Consider the following 16,196-nt stretch of genomic DNA (forward strand, 5'->3'; position numbering starts at 1 on the left):
TAATGATGTGTACAGGGGTACAGTGTGAATGCACTTTATTGGGGTCACTTGTGTTCTAGAAACAAAAGGCCACTCACGCTGTACACATGTAAACATGTGTAGAGTGTACAGAGCACTTTTTATGCAGGTGCTTGCGACAAACCAGATCTTGTATGAAACAATATTATATATATATATATATATATATATATATATATATATATATAAGTTATTTGGGTACAGTGTTGTATGACAAAGTAATGGTCAATCAAACTATCATAACGCTTCCCATGCCCCTCCCCTCCCCTCCAAGGAGAACATTTGTTGGGAAACACCTTAATTCCTCCTATCCTGTACATCCAAGGAAGCCGCCATCTTAGCATTTGTTTTTGATCTGCAGTTGCCATGATGCTGTACGTGATCAGTTTTGACACCAGCCATTTGATGGCTTGACAGTTTGGTTGAGAGCACAAGCAACTGTGACAGATATTCATAGCATGCCTTGAATACACCTGGTTCGGGAAACAGAAAGCCCCCTTTCACACAAAGGGTCCAATCGGGTCTGCCCATCAGTTTTTCAGGTGGACCTGACTGGATGGTCTATTCCCCTATGGACCTAGTAGGAGTAATTGGACTTGTGTCCATTTACACCCCCCTACCTCCAATCTGGTCTGGAAGGGGATCCGTCCTCCTCCATCTAAGCAGATTGGGTGAGAGGGCAGTTGGGTGTAAAAGGACAGCAGAGACTGTCTACTTATGCCACCCATAAAGCAGAGTGGGAAGAAACAGAGCAAACTTGGACCTGTCATGCGTCACGCTCTGATCAGTGGACAGATCCCCTGCTGACCAAATCTAAGTCCACCCCTTGTGAAAGGGGCCTTAGAGTGGAACTAACCCCTCCAATTCTTTATGGCCAAGGAAGCTGCAAACCTAGCCTCTGATCTGTGGTGACTTTACTAAAACAGTTTTGTGAAACAGTTATAGTGGAACTAAACCCAGGGGCATATCTATAGCAAGGCCAACAAGGCATTTACCTTGGGCGGTATCGCCCCCCCCCCCCCCATGCTCAGAGGGAAGGGAAACAGCCAGGACTCAGTTGGGAGCAACTGTCAAAACTGAGGCCGGGCGCCAGGGATGGATTGGAACCATGTGTGTCATGAGGGAGCTGGGCAATGCAGAGACTCATACAAAGAAGAGGCGTTTATGTAGTCCTTCACTTTTTGACCCCCCAAAAGTGAAGGACTACAGGTCCCAGCACAAGCTCCTCAGATCTGAGCATGTGACACCCCCCAATTAGTGAAGGACTACAGGTCCCAACATGCACCTGTAAGATCAAAAGATTCACAACCTTAGATCTCAGGGGTTCGTGCTGGGATGTGACTTGTAGTCCTTCAGTTTTGGAGGGAGTCACATTCTTAGATCTAAGGGGATCATGCTGGGACTTCTAGTCCTTCAATTTTGGGAGGGGGTGTCACATCCTTAGATTTTAGGGGTTCATGCTAGGACCCTCCCAAAAGTGAGGAACTGCAAGTCCCAGCATGAACCCCCCAGAGCTGAGGACATAACACCCCCCTCCCCCAGCTAGTGAAGGACTACAAGTCTCAGCATAAACCCTTCATAGCTGAGGGTGTGACATTCCCCCCCAACTAGTGAAGCACTACAGGTCTCAGCATAAAACCCTCAGAGCTGAGGATGTAACATTCAACCAGTGAAGGATTACAGGTCCCAGCATGCATCTGTGAGATCTTATGCCCCGTACACACGAGCGGACTTTTCAACATCCAAAGTCCGAAGGACCGAGTCCGTCAGACTATCCGATCGTGTGTGGGCTGCAACGGACTTTTGATTCGCCAAAGTCTGACGGACTTTAGAAATGAAGCATGCTTCAAATTTTCCCGAAGGAACTCCGCCGGACCCGGTCCCCTTCGAAAACTCCGCTCGTGTGTATGCTACTCCGACGGACTAAAACCGACGCTAGGGCAGCTATTGGCTACTGGCTATGAACTTCCTTATTCGAGTCAGGTCGTACGTCATCACGTTCGAATCCGTCGGAGTTTAGTGTGATCGTGTGTGGCCAAGTCCGTTCGGCCGAAAAGTCTGTCAGAACTCCGGCGGAACTCCTTTGGAAGTCTGTCGGACATAAGTCCTCTCGTGTGTACGGGGCATAAGAGGTCACATCCTTAGATCACAGGGGTTCATGCTGGAACTCGTAATCCTTCAATTTTGAAGGCAGTCACATCCCTAGATCTAAGCGTTAATGCTGGGACTTGCTGTCCCTCTTTTAGGGGGGGGGGGTCACATCTTTACATTCTTAAAACTCAGGGGTTAATGATGGGACCCTCCCAAAAGTGAAGGACTGCAAGTCCTAGCATGAGCCCCCCAGAGCTGAGAATGTGACACCCCCCCCAACTAGTGAAGGACTACAGGTCCCAGGGTTCATGCTGGGGCTTGTAGTCCTTCGATTTGGGGAGGGTGATATCCTTAGATCTCAGGGGTTCATGTTGGGACTTATAGTCCTTCAATTGGGGGGGGGTGACATTCCTAGATCTCAGGGGTTCATGCTGGGATTTATACGCCTTCAATTTAGGGGGGTGACATACTTAGATCTCAGGGGTACATGCTGAGACTTAATAGTCCTTCAATTTGGGGGGGGTAACATCCTTAGATCTCAAGGGTTCATGCTGGGACTTATAATCCTTCAATTTAGGGGGGTGACATCCTTAGATCTCAAGGGTTCATGCTGGGACTTATAGTCCTTCAATTTAGGGGGATGACATCCTTAGATCTCAAGGGTTCATGCTGGGACTTATAGTCCTTCAATTTAGGGGGGTGACCTCCCTAGATGTCAGGGGTTCATGCTGGGGCTTATAGTCCTTCAATTTAGGGGGGGGGGGTGACATCCTTAGATCTCAAGGGTTAATGCTGGGACTTATAGTCCTTCAATTTAGGGAGGGGTGACATCCTTAGATCTCAAGGGTTCATGCTGGGACTTAGTCCTTCAATTTAGGGGGAGGAGGTGACATCCTTAGATCTCAAGGGTTCATGCTGGGACTTATAGTCCTTCAATTTAGGGGGGTCACATCCTTAGATCTCAAGGGTTCATGCTGGGACTTATAGTCCTTCAATTTAGGGGGGGGTCACATCCTTAGATCTCAAGGATTCATGCTGGGACTTATAGTCCTTCAATTTAAGGGGTCACATCCTTAGATCTCAAGGGTTCATGCTGGGACTTATAGTCCTTCAATTTAGGGGGGTCACATCCTTAGATCTCAGGGGTTCATGCTGGGACTTATAGTCCTTCAATTTAGGGGGGTCACATCCTTAAATCTCAAGGATTCATGCTGGGACTTATAGTTCTTCAATTTAGGGGGTCACATCCTTAGATCTCAGGGGTTCATGCTGGGACTTATAGTCCTTCAATTTGGGGGGGGTGACATCCTTAGATCTCAGGGATCCATGCTGGGCCTTATAGTCCTTCAATTTAGGGGGGTCGCAGCCTTAGATCTCGGGGGTTCATGCTGGGACTTATAGTCCTTCAATTTAGAGGGGTTTCAGCCTTAGATCTCAGAGGTTCATGCTGGGACTTATAGTCCTTCAATTTATGGGGGTTTCAGCCTTAGATCTCATAGGTTCATGCTGGGACGTATAGTCCTTCAATTTAGGGGGGTTTCAGCCTTAGATCTCAGAGGTTCATGCTGGGACGTATAGTCCTTCAATTTAGGGGGGTTTCAGCCTTAGATCTCAGAGGTTCTGCTGGGATGTATAGTCCTTCAATTTAGGGGGGTTTCAGCCTTAGATCTCAGAGGTTCTGCTGGGATGTATAGTCCTTCAATTTAGGGGGGTTTCAGCCTTAGATCTCAGAGGTTCATGCTGGGACTTATAGTCCTTCAATCTAGGGGGTTTCAGCCTTAGATCTCAGAGGTTCATGCTGGGACTCATAGTCCTTCAATTTAGGGGGGTTTCAGCCTTAGATCTCAGAGGTTCATGCTGGGCCTTATAGTCCTTCAATTTAGGGGGGTCGCAGCCTTAGATCTCGGGGGTTCATGCTGGGACTTATAGTCCTTCAATTTATGGGGGTTTCAGCCTTAGATCTCATAGGTTCATGCTGGGACGTATAGTCCTTCAATTTAGGGGGGTTTCAGCCTTAGATCTCAGAGGTTCATGCTGGGACGTATAGTCCTTCAATTTATGGGGGTTTCAGCCTTAGATCTCATAGGTTCATGCTGGGACGTATAGTCCTTCAATTTAGGGGGGTTTCAGCCTTAGATCTCAGAGGTTCATGCTGGGACGTATAGTCCTTCAATTTAGGGGGGTTTCAGCCTTAGATCTCAGGGGTTCTGCTGGGATGTATAGTCCTTCAATTTAGGGGGGTTTCAGCCTTAGATCTCAGAGGTTCTGCTGGGATGTATAGTCCTTCAATTTAGGGGGGTTTCAGCCTTAGATCTCAGAGGTTCATGCTGGGACTTATAGTCCTTCAATCTAGGGGGTTTCAGCCTTAGATCTCAGAGGTTCATGCTGGGACTCATAGTCCTTCAATTTAGGGGGGTTTCAGCCTTAGATCTCAGAGGTTCATGCTGGGACTTATAGTCCTTCAATTTGGGGGGGGGGGTGACATCCTTAGATCTCAGAGGTTCATGCTGGGACTTATAGTCCTTCAATCTAGGGGGTTTCAGCCTTAGATCTCAGAGGTTCATGCTGGGCCTTATAGTCCTTCAATTTAGGGGGGTTTCAGCCTTAGATCTCAGAGGTTCATGCTGGGACTTATAGTCCTTCAATTTATGGGGGTTTCAGCCTTAGATCTCATAGGTTCATGCTGGGACGTATAGTCCTTCAATTTAGGGGGGTTTCAGCCTTAGATCTCAGAGGTTCATGCTGGGACGTATAGTCCTTCAATTTAGGGGGGTTTCAGCCTTAGATCTCAGGGGTTCTGCTGGGATGTATAGTCCTTCAATTTAGGGGGGTTTCAGCCTTAGATCTCAGAGGTTCTGCTGGGATGTATAGTCCTTCAATTTAGGGGGGTTTCAGCCTTAGATCTCAGAGGTTCATGCTGGGACTTATAGTCCTTCAATCTAGGGGGTTTCAGCCTTAGATCTCAGAGGTTCATGCTGGGACTCATAGTCCTTCAATTTAGGGGGGTTTCAGCCTTAGATCTCAGAGGTTCATGCTGGGACTTATAGTCCTTCAATTTGGGGGGGGGGGTGACATCCTTAGATCTCAAGGGTTCATGCTGGGACCCTCCCAAAAGTGAAGGACTGCAAGTCCCAGCATGAACCCCCAGAGCTGAGGACATGACAAACCCCCTCCCTCCCAGCTAGTGAATAACTACAAGTCCAAGCACCATCTCCTGAGATCTGAGGGTGTCACCATAGACCCCGCACAGTTCACAGACGAAGGTGTGGATCTTAAACAGGAAGGGGTGGGGCACATTTCGGATTTTAGTTTTGCTTGGGGCAGCACAAACCCCAAATACCCCAGTGACCGACCCCTCCTGCCCTGTACAGCCAAGGAAGCGCTGATGGTTTGGGTCTGCAGTTGCCATGGTGCTACACATGTGCTCAGTAATGACACATGATGGATCAGGGGAGAGCAGAAGAAACTGTGGCAGATGTGACTGTGAGCATCCATTGGATGGAGGTGTTTGGGGATGAGTATAGACCGATGGCAGTGATAGTACGCTCATACTGGGGGTGTACAGACACATGTAGAATGTTCCAGAAGTCAGTGTCCCCTGAAGAGGAAGAAGGGCTGTGCCCCAGGAAATGGGTGGAGGGAGGACCCCTAAAAGGCTCAAGCTCTCTCTCTCACACACCCGGCCATATATAGTCTCCATCCTCCACCACGTGACTGTGCCACCCTCCCCCTCACTTTCCCCAACTTCCCCCGCACCCAGTAGCCCCCATAGAGTAGTACGGGTACCGTTATGTATGGCCCGATGTCGGCTCCCCTGTCCGATGTGTGAGCTCCGCTCCGTTCTCTTCTCCTCCCCGGCCCAGCCTGGTTGGTGGCAGAGTGTTCCCCGCCAGCCCCGCCCCTGGGTGGAGCCCGGCCTCTCCCAGCCACACACAGCCGGGGACAGGAGACGCGTGAGGAGGCTCGCCTGATGAGGAGGAGGATGCAGGATGGTGGGGGACCACGAGAAGAGGGAGGGGCACCGCCGCCACCACCATCATCATCATCATCACTCCGACCTTGGGAAGTCACCAAACTCACCTCTAATACACCTACTCGTACAGGTCACAGCACGGACCCCACACAGTGCACTGCTGGTTACCATGGAGAGGGGAATGCCGCTCACCATATCCACGGCACACAGTGATTGGTCAGACTTATCCTCCACCAATCAGCTGCTCTGTTTACCCTCTTCCTTCCATGAAAAGGGCTCAGAAAGTCACACTACATAATGAGCCTCCAAATCCACTACACTGCACCTGAGTACCACAAACCAACACCTCCATTCCATTCATTCCTAATATTCAAAGTACCCCTCCCCCCTAGCATTCCTGACCATCTCGGATAAGGATGAGCTCAGGCGTGTTCGCATGGTCCATGTGTAGAGCCCGTCAGGAAGTTGGCGCTGCGCTAATCACAGGCAGTGAGACATTGCCCCGATGCACGGCTGCAGAGATCGGGCAATGTTTCACTGCCTGTGATTAGCGCAGTGCTGTGCCGACTTCCTGGCGGGCTCTGCACATGGAGCATGCGAATACGCCTGAACTCATCCCTAATCTCCAGTAATGGCAGATGATTCATGCAGCATTTACTTCCTGGAATCTACCTGCCTTTAGCTCAGGCAGGAGGGTGTGTCTACCTGAGAAACCCCCCTGCTTAAGACTCCTGGGATGTATGACATCATTTGCCTAGGCCCAGTGGAACCCATCCGTAAGGGATGCTGCCCCCCTAATCCATGCACCTGGTCCCTAATCCCCATACAGGGTGCCGGACGCATGGATTCCAATGTTTTTTTTTTTTTTTTTTTTAAGCACGTGATTAGAGCCAGAGGCTCTAATTAGCTTCATAAAAGGGTGGGCTTGGGCGTAGAGCACTGCACCCCGAGCACATCCACTTGTGTGACAATAGCAAACTAATATTCACTATGGTCTTCCTGATTCTCCTCCTGGCCTATTAGAAAGCGGGTCCTGAGACCTGATTGGCCAGGGAATCCTAAGGCTCCATGGCACACATGATGGATCAGGTGAAAGCAGACGATACTGTGATCCGGTCTCCGGACACATTTCCTGTTCAGCAGGGAAGAGAAGCAACAGCCCAACTCTTCCTTCCCCCTGCCTCCTAAGGCAAAGCCTGCCTCCCATGGGAGGGGTGGCAGTGGATCACCGCTGCCTTCTCATCCGTCTGACGCCAGGGGGGAGGGGGTGCTGGTGAGAATCACCACCTTCCCGTCCGCCGCCCTTCACCCGCTGTGCTTGCGGTGACGCCACCTTCTGTCTCCCCCTGCGGGGGAAGGGGGAGGTGTTAGTTTGCCCCCCCCAAAATATTTAGCACCAGCCGCCACTGCCTAGGCCAGAAACCGGGAAGTGACTGAAGAAATGTAAAAAAAATTGTTTAAAACAAATACATTTGATATACTTTTCTATGTACAGCCGTGCCAAAAGTTTTGAAGAAGTTTTAAGCATTTTGTTTGGACACTGGCCCCGGGACTCCAGCCCTGACCTGCGAGGCAACGGGATTTACTTGAAATCCCAGGAAAGTCCTGCAAAATTCAGGATAGTTGGGAGGTATGTCATTTCTTCAGGAAAGCCTATCCTACCTCCAACCTAAAAACCGCCTCCTCAGTACTCCTTCTCCATCTTCCACCCGACTGCCCCTGCTGGCATGACCTATGAGTATTTATATGATGGCTTGCCCCCTGCCAGCCTATTTTTCTGGGGATTGGCTGAGGCCCTCATCAATACTCCATGCAACTCCTAGACTCCATCCTCTACTTCTGGAAGCCACTCCAAGGTTCCAGAAAGAAGGGGGAGTCACCAGAGTTGCTGCTTGCTGAGTCATTTAGCCTCCCTGTGTCACTCAGCCTTGACCCAGATTTAACCCATGTGTCTGGCTTTCAGCCAGGCCAAATTTTCTACACTACAACTATACACACTAGCACACTAGAGAGTGCCACACTTGCCTTTAAACTTGCTGGTTTCATCCCTGAAAATGTACATATGCTGTTTCTGATGTTATTGCCCCTGTTTTGGTTTATATGTTTCCTAAAACTAATAAAAGAATTGAAACGAAAAAGGCCAACACAGCTTAAGGGCCGGTTCACACTGCAGGCGCGGCGAGGCGTCTCCGACTTGCCTCGCCGCGACCTGCGGCGACCTCAGCGGCGACTTGCAGAGGACTTCTGTATAGAAGTCAATGCAAGTCGCCCCCGAAGTCGCCCAGAAGTAGTACAGGAACCTTTTTTCTGAGTCGGAGCGACTCGAGTCGCTCCTCTCAGAACGGTTTCATTGTACAGAACGGGGGCGACTTGCGGGAGCGAGGCGAGGCGAGTCGTGTCGCCTCGCATCGCCCGCTGTGTGAACCGGCCCTTAAGGATAATTGCGGTCTGCGCATGTGGAAATCTGCCATCCAGTGGATTAAGGTGGCTGCTTCCTCCACCCATCTGTGAGCTGCTGCTGATTGACATCCTGCCCCGCTGATGTTGTGCCTCTCCTTCACATTTCTCCTCTATTATACCTGCTACCCAGGTAAGGTTGAAAAGCTCACCCTCTTCCCCTACTCCTCATCTTAAAGCCAAATTAGAAGTAAGCTGCAGCTACAGAAACATTAGTGCCAATTGGTTCTCTCTGTCTGTTATACCCTCCCTCTATGCCTCCGCTGCTCTCTTCTTCAACCACAGATGAAATTAATTGGTGTGCTTTCTCTTGCATGAACACTGAAAGGCACACATGTCCTGCCTCTTGATGCTGCACCCCAAACACCGCTTTGGCCTGTTGATATGAAAGCTGCTCACCACCTAATAGCTGCACTGGAACCTCTGTCTCTCGCTTTAGGCCTCCCAAACATGACATTAATGCAGGGGTTACAGTCCCGAACTGGCCATAGGACGTACCGTGTATGTGTCCTGGGGGCCGCATCATGCCCTAACAAAAGCTGGCTAATTCAGGGGTCCCCAACCCCCTGGTCGCAGAATGGTACGATTCCGGGGCCGGTTAATGATCGGGCCGCACAGTGAGGGGTAAGCGATGACTGCTGTCTGGGCAGGGCTAATACAGACCGAGGTTGCCCCTCATCTCCTTCTATGTGGCCATGCCTGTGTAATGTAAAGGGGCACTGTAAGCATTACAGTTCAGTCCCCTTTATATCACAGTGTCTCACAGTTAGGAGCCGGGCTCAGAGACCAGTAGCTATAGCAGTAGAGGGACTCCCATTGACCAGCAGTATATGTATGCAAGCAGGTCACCCTGGTCGATGGCACAGGCTCACCTGAGGTGCAGAGTCTAATTACTAACCAGCTTTCACCAGAGCTCCTGAAGGTGGAGATGGGTTTTGCTGCGTGCTAGTACCAGGTCACAGTCCTCAGGTGAGCAAGCTGGGGTCCAGTAGCAATATAGCAGGTCAAACAGAAGCGTAGTCAGTAAACAAGCCAAAGGTCAATAACAAGTAGTTGCAGGTTGGGTTCAAGCTGAAGCATTGTCGAGGAACAACCCAAGAGTCAGTAATGAGTGATAGTAAAGATATAACCGGCAGCCCAAGTAGCTGGTCTTGCATAGGGCACAAAATAGTCTAGCATCGGCCCTGGTAGCCACGAGATATGGGAAGATAACCTAGCTAATATCTTGAGTCCCAGGTTGAATCCTGCCAGCTCCATGGTGATTATAGTACAAGTGAACTGCTGCAGCCTTTTCTCCTTATTCATCCATATGCGGTCATAGTACGGATTCCTTTTTAAAAGATGATCATAACCATGATATGAGGTGAGACTTTATCTGGCATGTGAAATAATAATAAGACTGGATATGTATGTTATGCTTAAATAAAGTCAACTGTGATTGGTTCTCTTGAAACTCAGTTAGTAAATACTATTTGATGGGAAACAAGGATTTAAAGGTTTGGCTCAAACACAGAGGAATGAGGAAGAAGAAATGTCCTTGTCGCTTTGTAAACAGTAAAAACAAAACACGCTATTGGTAGAGAATATGCCAACGCTAATGTTGGGTATCATAAACAATAGGTAATCTATTTTGCTTGAACGCACAATTGAGGTTTAACTTAAAAAAAACAATACAACAGGTACTTGTCCAATTAGTGAGCCGGAAAATGAAAATGAGAACTGCACACCCACGTAGGTATTATTAGTTGCTATCTATTTGCAGACCTACAGTGAATGAGGAAGCTGTTAAAACTGAAGTGAATGTGATTGCAGTATATAATGATATAAATACATAACAGAGGTCAGATTTAAGTGGATACATCTTTATACAATAGCAAACACCTCCAACTGACTACACCTCTATTTACTATTCTCAGTGAGCACACCTGGACCCCTTAGGCCCCATTCACACCTGAGCATTTTGTAGCTCGTAGCACCATTCACTCTTGTACGACTTGTCATGCGACTTTGGTCATGACAAGTCACAGCCCATTGTTTGCAATGGCACCCATTCAGATCATTATGACTTTTAAAAGGTGCCTGCACTACTTTGGTGCGACTTTTGGTGCAGCTTTAGCCTAAATAATGTAAAGTTGGATCAAAGTTGCACCAAAAGATGCATTGGAAATCGTGTGACTTTGGAGAAGCACTGAGCCTTAACATCCAAGAGCCAGCCTTAATCCCTTAACACCAGCACCTCCTGACCCATTAAGGGGTTTCTGATCCCGGGAAGTTTATGATCATGTGACTGCCATGATTGGCTGTCACATGATCAGAATGTAAGTAGCGATCAGGAGCTTTCCCTTAGGAGCTGGTAACTGTGCCTGCAGTACACAAGGTGCATGCTCTTGGCACAGGTTTGTTTACATTTTGGTATGCAAATATGCAGACGCTTGGCATCAAGGCCCACCCACCGATAGATGGCATATTTGCGTTCTGTCAGCGTGAAGAGGATAACATCCAAAATCCTGTTTTTTTACATAGGGATTGTTCACATATGAGTGCTCATATAACTTGACTCCTGATTTTTAGTGCTTTTTTGCATTTTGCAGAATTGCACTACAGTCCATTTAACATGGTTCCCTATGGAACACGTTCTGTAGAGCAAATCTGAAAAATGCAAAAAGCACTAAACATGCATAGGTGTGAATCAAGCCTAAAACCCACATGAGCTGTTTTAAAGGCAGAATTGGACATTTTTGCTTCGATAGAGTGTGTCATTATCGTGCCAGTTGAGTGTTTTTGCACACTTTTCAGTAATGTTCATAGGCAGTTAGGCTGGAACAAAATTGCTTACGGTAAATACACATGTAAAACGCTAAAACTACACTTCTAAAATTCTTGCATATGAGTGTAAAACAAAGTATACTACAGATTATGGACTATGTATTAGTGGATATTTGACACAAAAAAAATAGATTTACAATTTTATATATTTGTATTTTTCTTGTAGCCCTGATGAAACGGGAGCATGTTTTGCGCCTGAAAAGTGTTGGGTGTTTTGTGATTCAATACATTTACGCTCTTTTTGGTTGTTTAAAGTGTATCTAAATCCAAAAGTAAACATTTAATATATTGCAGCTTAAAAATCCTTAAAGTGTTACTAAACCAAGGACCCTGCATTCAGTATACCTCGTCTTCCACAGTACACAGAACATGAAAATGCAATTATTTGAATAAATATAAACTGCTATATACTTTTCTCATCAGCAGTATATAGCAGTCTTGTGACTTCTATCAGTTCCTGGTAAAGCTTGTAGGAGGAGTTTTCATACTGCACTGAGCTGTCCTATCAAGATCCAGGGCCCCTGACCATCTGTCTGGACAGTGCTGATTGGCCCTGTGCTGATCACATGCACTCTCCCAAAAAAAAAACTCTCTAGCAAAAGACACCAAACTGAGCATGTGCAGCCTGACTCCAAAGGCTCTGTACTATCCGAAAATGTTCTGGAATCAGTGGAAGAAGAGGAGGATCTGTGGATACAAGATCAAACAGCCTATTTATAAAATGCAGAGGATTAACTCCTTAAGTTCCACAGTGAGTATAACAAGCATGCTTTACTGCATATACAGACTGATTTTGCTGTTGTGGGTTTAATAACACTTTAACCACTTGTCGACCACTGCACACACATATTCGTCGGCAGAATGGCTCGTACAAGCAAATGGGCATACCCGTAGGTCCCTTTAAATTTTCAGCCTTGTAAATTTGCCATCTTGTAAGTCCCTGTCATTGAGATCAGTGATTGCTGACATGTGAGTGGTAGCCCATCCCTCCCATCATTAAAATCACTCCCTAGGACACAATTAACCCCATTGATCACCTTGTGTTAAACCCCTACCCTGCCAGTGTCATTTATACAGTAATCAGTGACTATTTATAACACTGATCGCTGTATAAATGACAGTGGTCTCAAAATAGTGTCTGATGTGTCCTTCATAATGTCAGAGATCGCCGCCATTACTAGTAAAAAAAAAAAAACGAATAATGAAAATGCCATAAATCTATCCCCTATTTTGTAGACACTATAACTTGCGCAAACCAATTAATGTACGCTTATTGTGATTTTTTTTATTTTTTTTACCAAAAATATGTAGAAGAATACATATCAGCCTAAACTGAGGAAAAAATTATTATTTTTTTTTTTCTATTTTTTGGGGATATTTATAATAGCAAAAATTAAAAAAGATTGCTTTTCTTTGAACGTTGTCACTCTTGTTTTGTTTGCTTTATTTATAGCGCAAAAAATAAAGAGGTGGGATCAAATACCACCAAAAGACAGCTCTATTTGTGGGAAAAAAAAGGGCGTCAATTTTGTGTGGGTACAAAATCGTACGACCGTGCAACTGTCAACTAAATCGACACAGTGCTGAATCGCAAAAAATGCTCTGGTCAGGAAGGGGGTAAATCCTTCTGGGGCTGAAGTCGTTAAAGCAGTATTAAACCCAAAAACAAGAATGTAATAAATTCTCTGATTGGACGAGCTGGAGATCGTGACATTACCTTTCCGCTTCTCCACCTCGTCCAATCAGAAAACCGCTTCAATGAAAAAAAAAAAGGGCAGACGCATTGGACCCAAAAAAGGCAGCAGTGATTACTACAGTAATTTGCAGCTTCCAAGGGGATCAGTCAGGTATGAGTTTTCAATACTTTCAAGCTGGATCATGGTACAAAAAAATTAAAATTCAGTTTAAATTTTGAGGATATTGTATCTGTATCCATTCCTTAGGATTACATTGTGTTTCATGTAAACTTTTTGTTTGTCTGCAACTATGAACCAGAACTATCTGTAATTTTTTTTAAATATATATTTGCTCAAGTACATTCATGTAACTTATCACAATTTGCATGTCCTTAGTCACAGCAAAATCTGCTTGCCAAGCCTAAATTCAAACTATGCTTTGTTACTTTATAATATTGTTGGAGAGCTAGTGCGTCTTGTATTAACAGCTTGTATTAACACCAGCAGCAAGTTTTTATGTACTTTTCACTTTTCACCATTTTTGCTCCAGCCTGCTGTCTTCTGCTGTTCTTACATTCTGATGGGCAAACCTGCCCAGGTCTGAGACACAGAGCACAGGGAGTTTTTTTCCTACGAGAGATTGCAAATGATAAAGTAGAGTAAATAGCCGGTGGCAGGAGTCTTTTGCTGAGTAAGACTAGACCAAAATCTACTAAAGACACAGAGCATAGGTATGTGTTTTTCTAAAAGACGTAGTAGTAGAGTGATGATGGTCAGCAGCAGGACAGTTGTAGCGGCAAGACTAGACAACAATGTAGAGACACAAGGCACAGGTAGATGTTTTCATACAAGAATTAAGAGCACCTGCCTGTGTTAACCACTTGACCTCCGAAAGGTTTTGCCCCCTTCATGAGCAGCATCAGTCATACAACACTGTATAGAAATTGAATAATTTTTTTTTAACACAAATAGAACTTTCTTTTGGTGGTATTTGATCAACACTTGGTTTTTTATTTTTTATTATAACAGTCTTGAATAGTGGACTGTTCCTGACGTCATCATGCCCCAAGAAGGCTCCATAGATCAGGAACAGTCCACCTCTGGATCATGGACAACTGCCATTTTTTGAAGGACTATAGGAAGTATATGATTTCACCCCTAGTCAGAATGAGCAGTTGACTCGTCTAGCCACTGCATGGGATTTTTTTTTTACCCTGGAGTTGGCCTTTAACAATTTTCACATTACAAATAAATACGTAATATAAAGGTAAGTGTAATGGAAATTTGTAGGTTCTGTATATAATTGTATTCTATTTTATATGTATTGCACACTGCCCTCACTGTGCACACGGCACTAATAATGTTTTCAGTACATGTTTTGCATTCTTTCGAGTTCTGATTAGAATAAGCCTGTCTATGTAACGCCCCTTGTTACCATAAACGTACAATTGTAATATTAATGTGATACCTACGTAATCATGTGTATAAAAGCCTTCAAATGCGTCATAATAAAGGAGAACGGTTATTTGGAAAGATGCTGAGCGTATCTTTTGTGTCTGTTCCCTACTGCAGTAGTTATTAATTTGGAACCACTAATCAATATGAGGATAGGAGTTGCCTATCATCAAAATATCCATTTCAGGTGGCGAAGCCAGCCCAGCAGGGGTTATCAGGTGACCCTGAGTATCCGAAACGAGGAGCTTGAGACGATCCGGGAATTTCTGATAATCAGCCGGCTGAGGTAAGCCTTTTGCTTACATTTGAGTTATCAGACTTCCTTGATCGGTAAGGCATTTTCGGGACAAAGGGTACCTATTTTACTCCCCTTAATCGAACTGTATTGATTAGTGGTTATATGTTATGTTGTCACTGTCTACTGTCCATCAGAGTGTTATAGAGAAAGGGAAGAATAGTGCTGTTCACAGGTATATGTAGTACATCTGCTAGATAAAGTAGTTTAGAGGCAAGAGGGTATAGGCACAAGTAGAGAAGACTGGCCAGTCATTATGGGCATTAAATTAAGTAAGGGAATGATGGGTAAGAGACCCTCAAAAATGCCCAGCGCAAGAGGAGCGCTATATATGAACCGAAGGTGCGGTTCCGCCTATACTGAGCCCCTAGATTAATGGTTAAAGTGGACAGGGATCCACAATGGGTAACTGGGTTACCACCAAAGTCCACGGGGACAAAGAATCATGCAGAGTATACAGCTAGAGAAACGGCTATTTATGTGAGCAGGATGGATCAAGAGTGACATTAACACTAGACAGAAAGGGACTTTTTGATGTTAAGTTGTGGGATGAATTTGGAGTCAGGCACTACAACTAGTAAAGTCAAGAAACAGTAATGAGAGTTAAAACAGAATGCTTTATATGTTGTCAGAGAGGGAAGATGGGATGAGCACTATAGCTGCCCGTCTGATCATAGAAGGTACAGTATGTGAAGTATGGACTTACAATACATTGGATGCAAAGGATATCAGAACAAAATAAAGAAAGCAGAAATTTAAGCAAGAAAGTAATAAAAAGCGTTAAAAGAAAGTGAGAGAATGATATGCATATGTTGTGTACAAATGGGAATAATGTAAGCAATTTTAGAGATATATTTGAGTATGTTTGTGAATGCTGGAACCTTTAGTTCTATCGCTTGTGTCATGTACGCAAATGTGACCCCCTCCTTTGTGCTCTCCTGAAAGAATGTGGCTGACATGAGAGATCGGTGATAAGCTGGAAGAACACCATGCCAATTTCAGTTTTTTAGACAAAACATTTATAACAAAATGTGCCGGGTTAACGAATCTAATGATAAACAATGTGATCACAATTATTTTTGAATCTGTTTTCCAAACATGGTAAAATGAAGGTTACAAATTAACTGTGTCTTACACAAATTTAATATCCTGTGATAGTGGAAACAGTGCATAAAAAAAAAAAGAGAGAGAAATTGAGTAAAAATAAGTAATATGTCCCCCTTTAAGGACTTTTATCTGTGCATATATATTAGTGTGTGATATTGAAATTATCATATGAGTATTCATTTCTAATATGAGTTTAACAATTTTATTATTAAATATAGATATATTGAAACTGGTTTAGACAACCTTTGGTTGGAAATTAAATCCAGGTTAATGGGGAAATTGGTAAAAAAAGGAATTT

General features: G+C 45.2%; 1 protein-coding gene across 2 annotated transcripts in view; it reads right to left on the minus strand.

The window, feature by feature from the left end:
• The window catches only part of ELOVL5 (ELOVL fatty acid elongase 5), a 157,636-nt gene that overhangs the window by 117,322 nt on the left and 24,118 nt on the right, over positions 1-16,196 (minus strand). The window contains exon 1 of one of the 2 annotated variants that reach the window (XM_077487804.1): positions 5,896-6,050. The exons of the other annotated variant lie outside the window; for it this stretch is intronic. The gene's annotated coding sequence lies outside the window, so the exon portion shown is untranslated. Of the gene's footprint in view, positions 1-5,895; positions 6,051-16,196 lie in introns of those variants that run through there. 2 annotated transcript variants of the gene reach the window in all.

This window comes from Lithobates pipiens, unplaced genomic scaffold (assembly GCF_037356315.1).
Source record: "Lithobates pipiens isolate NorthernLeopardFrog02 unplaced genomic scaffold, aLitPip1_a1.2 Scaffold_18, whole genome shotgun sequence".
NCBI classification, from domain to species: Eukaryota; Metazoa; Chordata; class Amphibia; order Anura; family Ranidae; genus Lithobates; species Lithobates pipiens.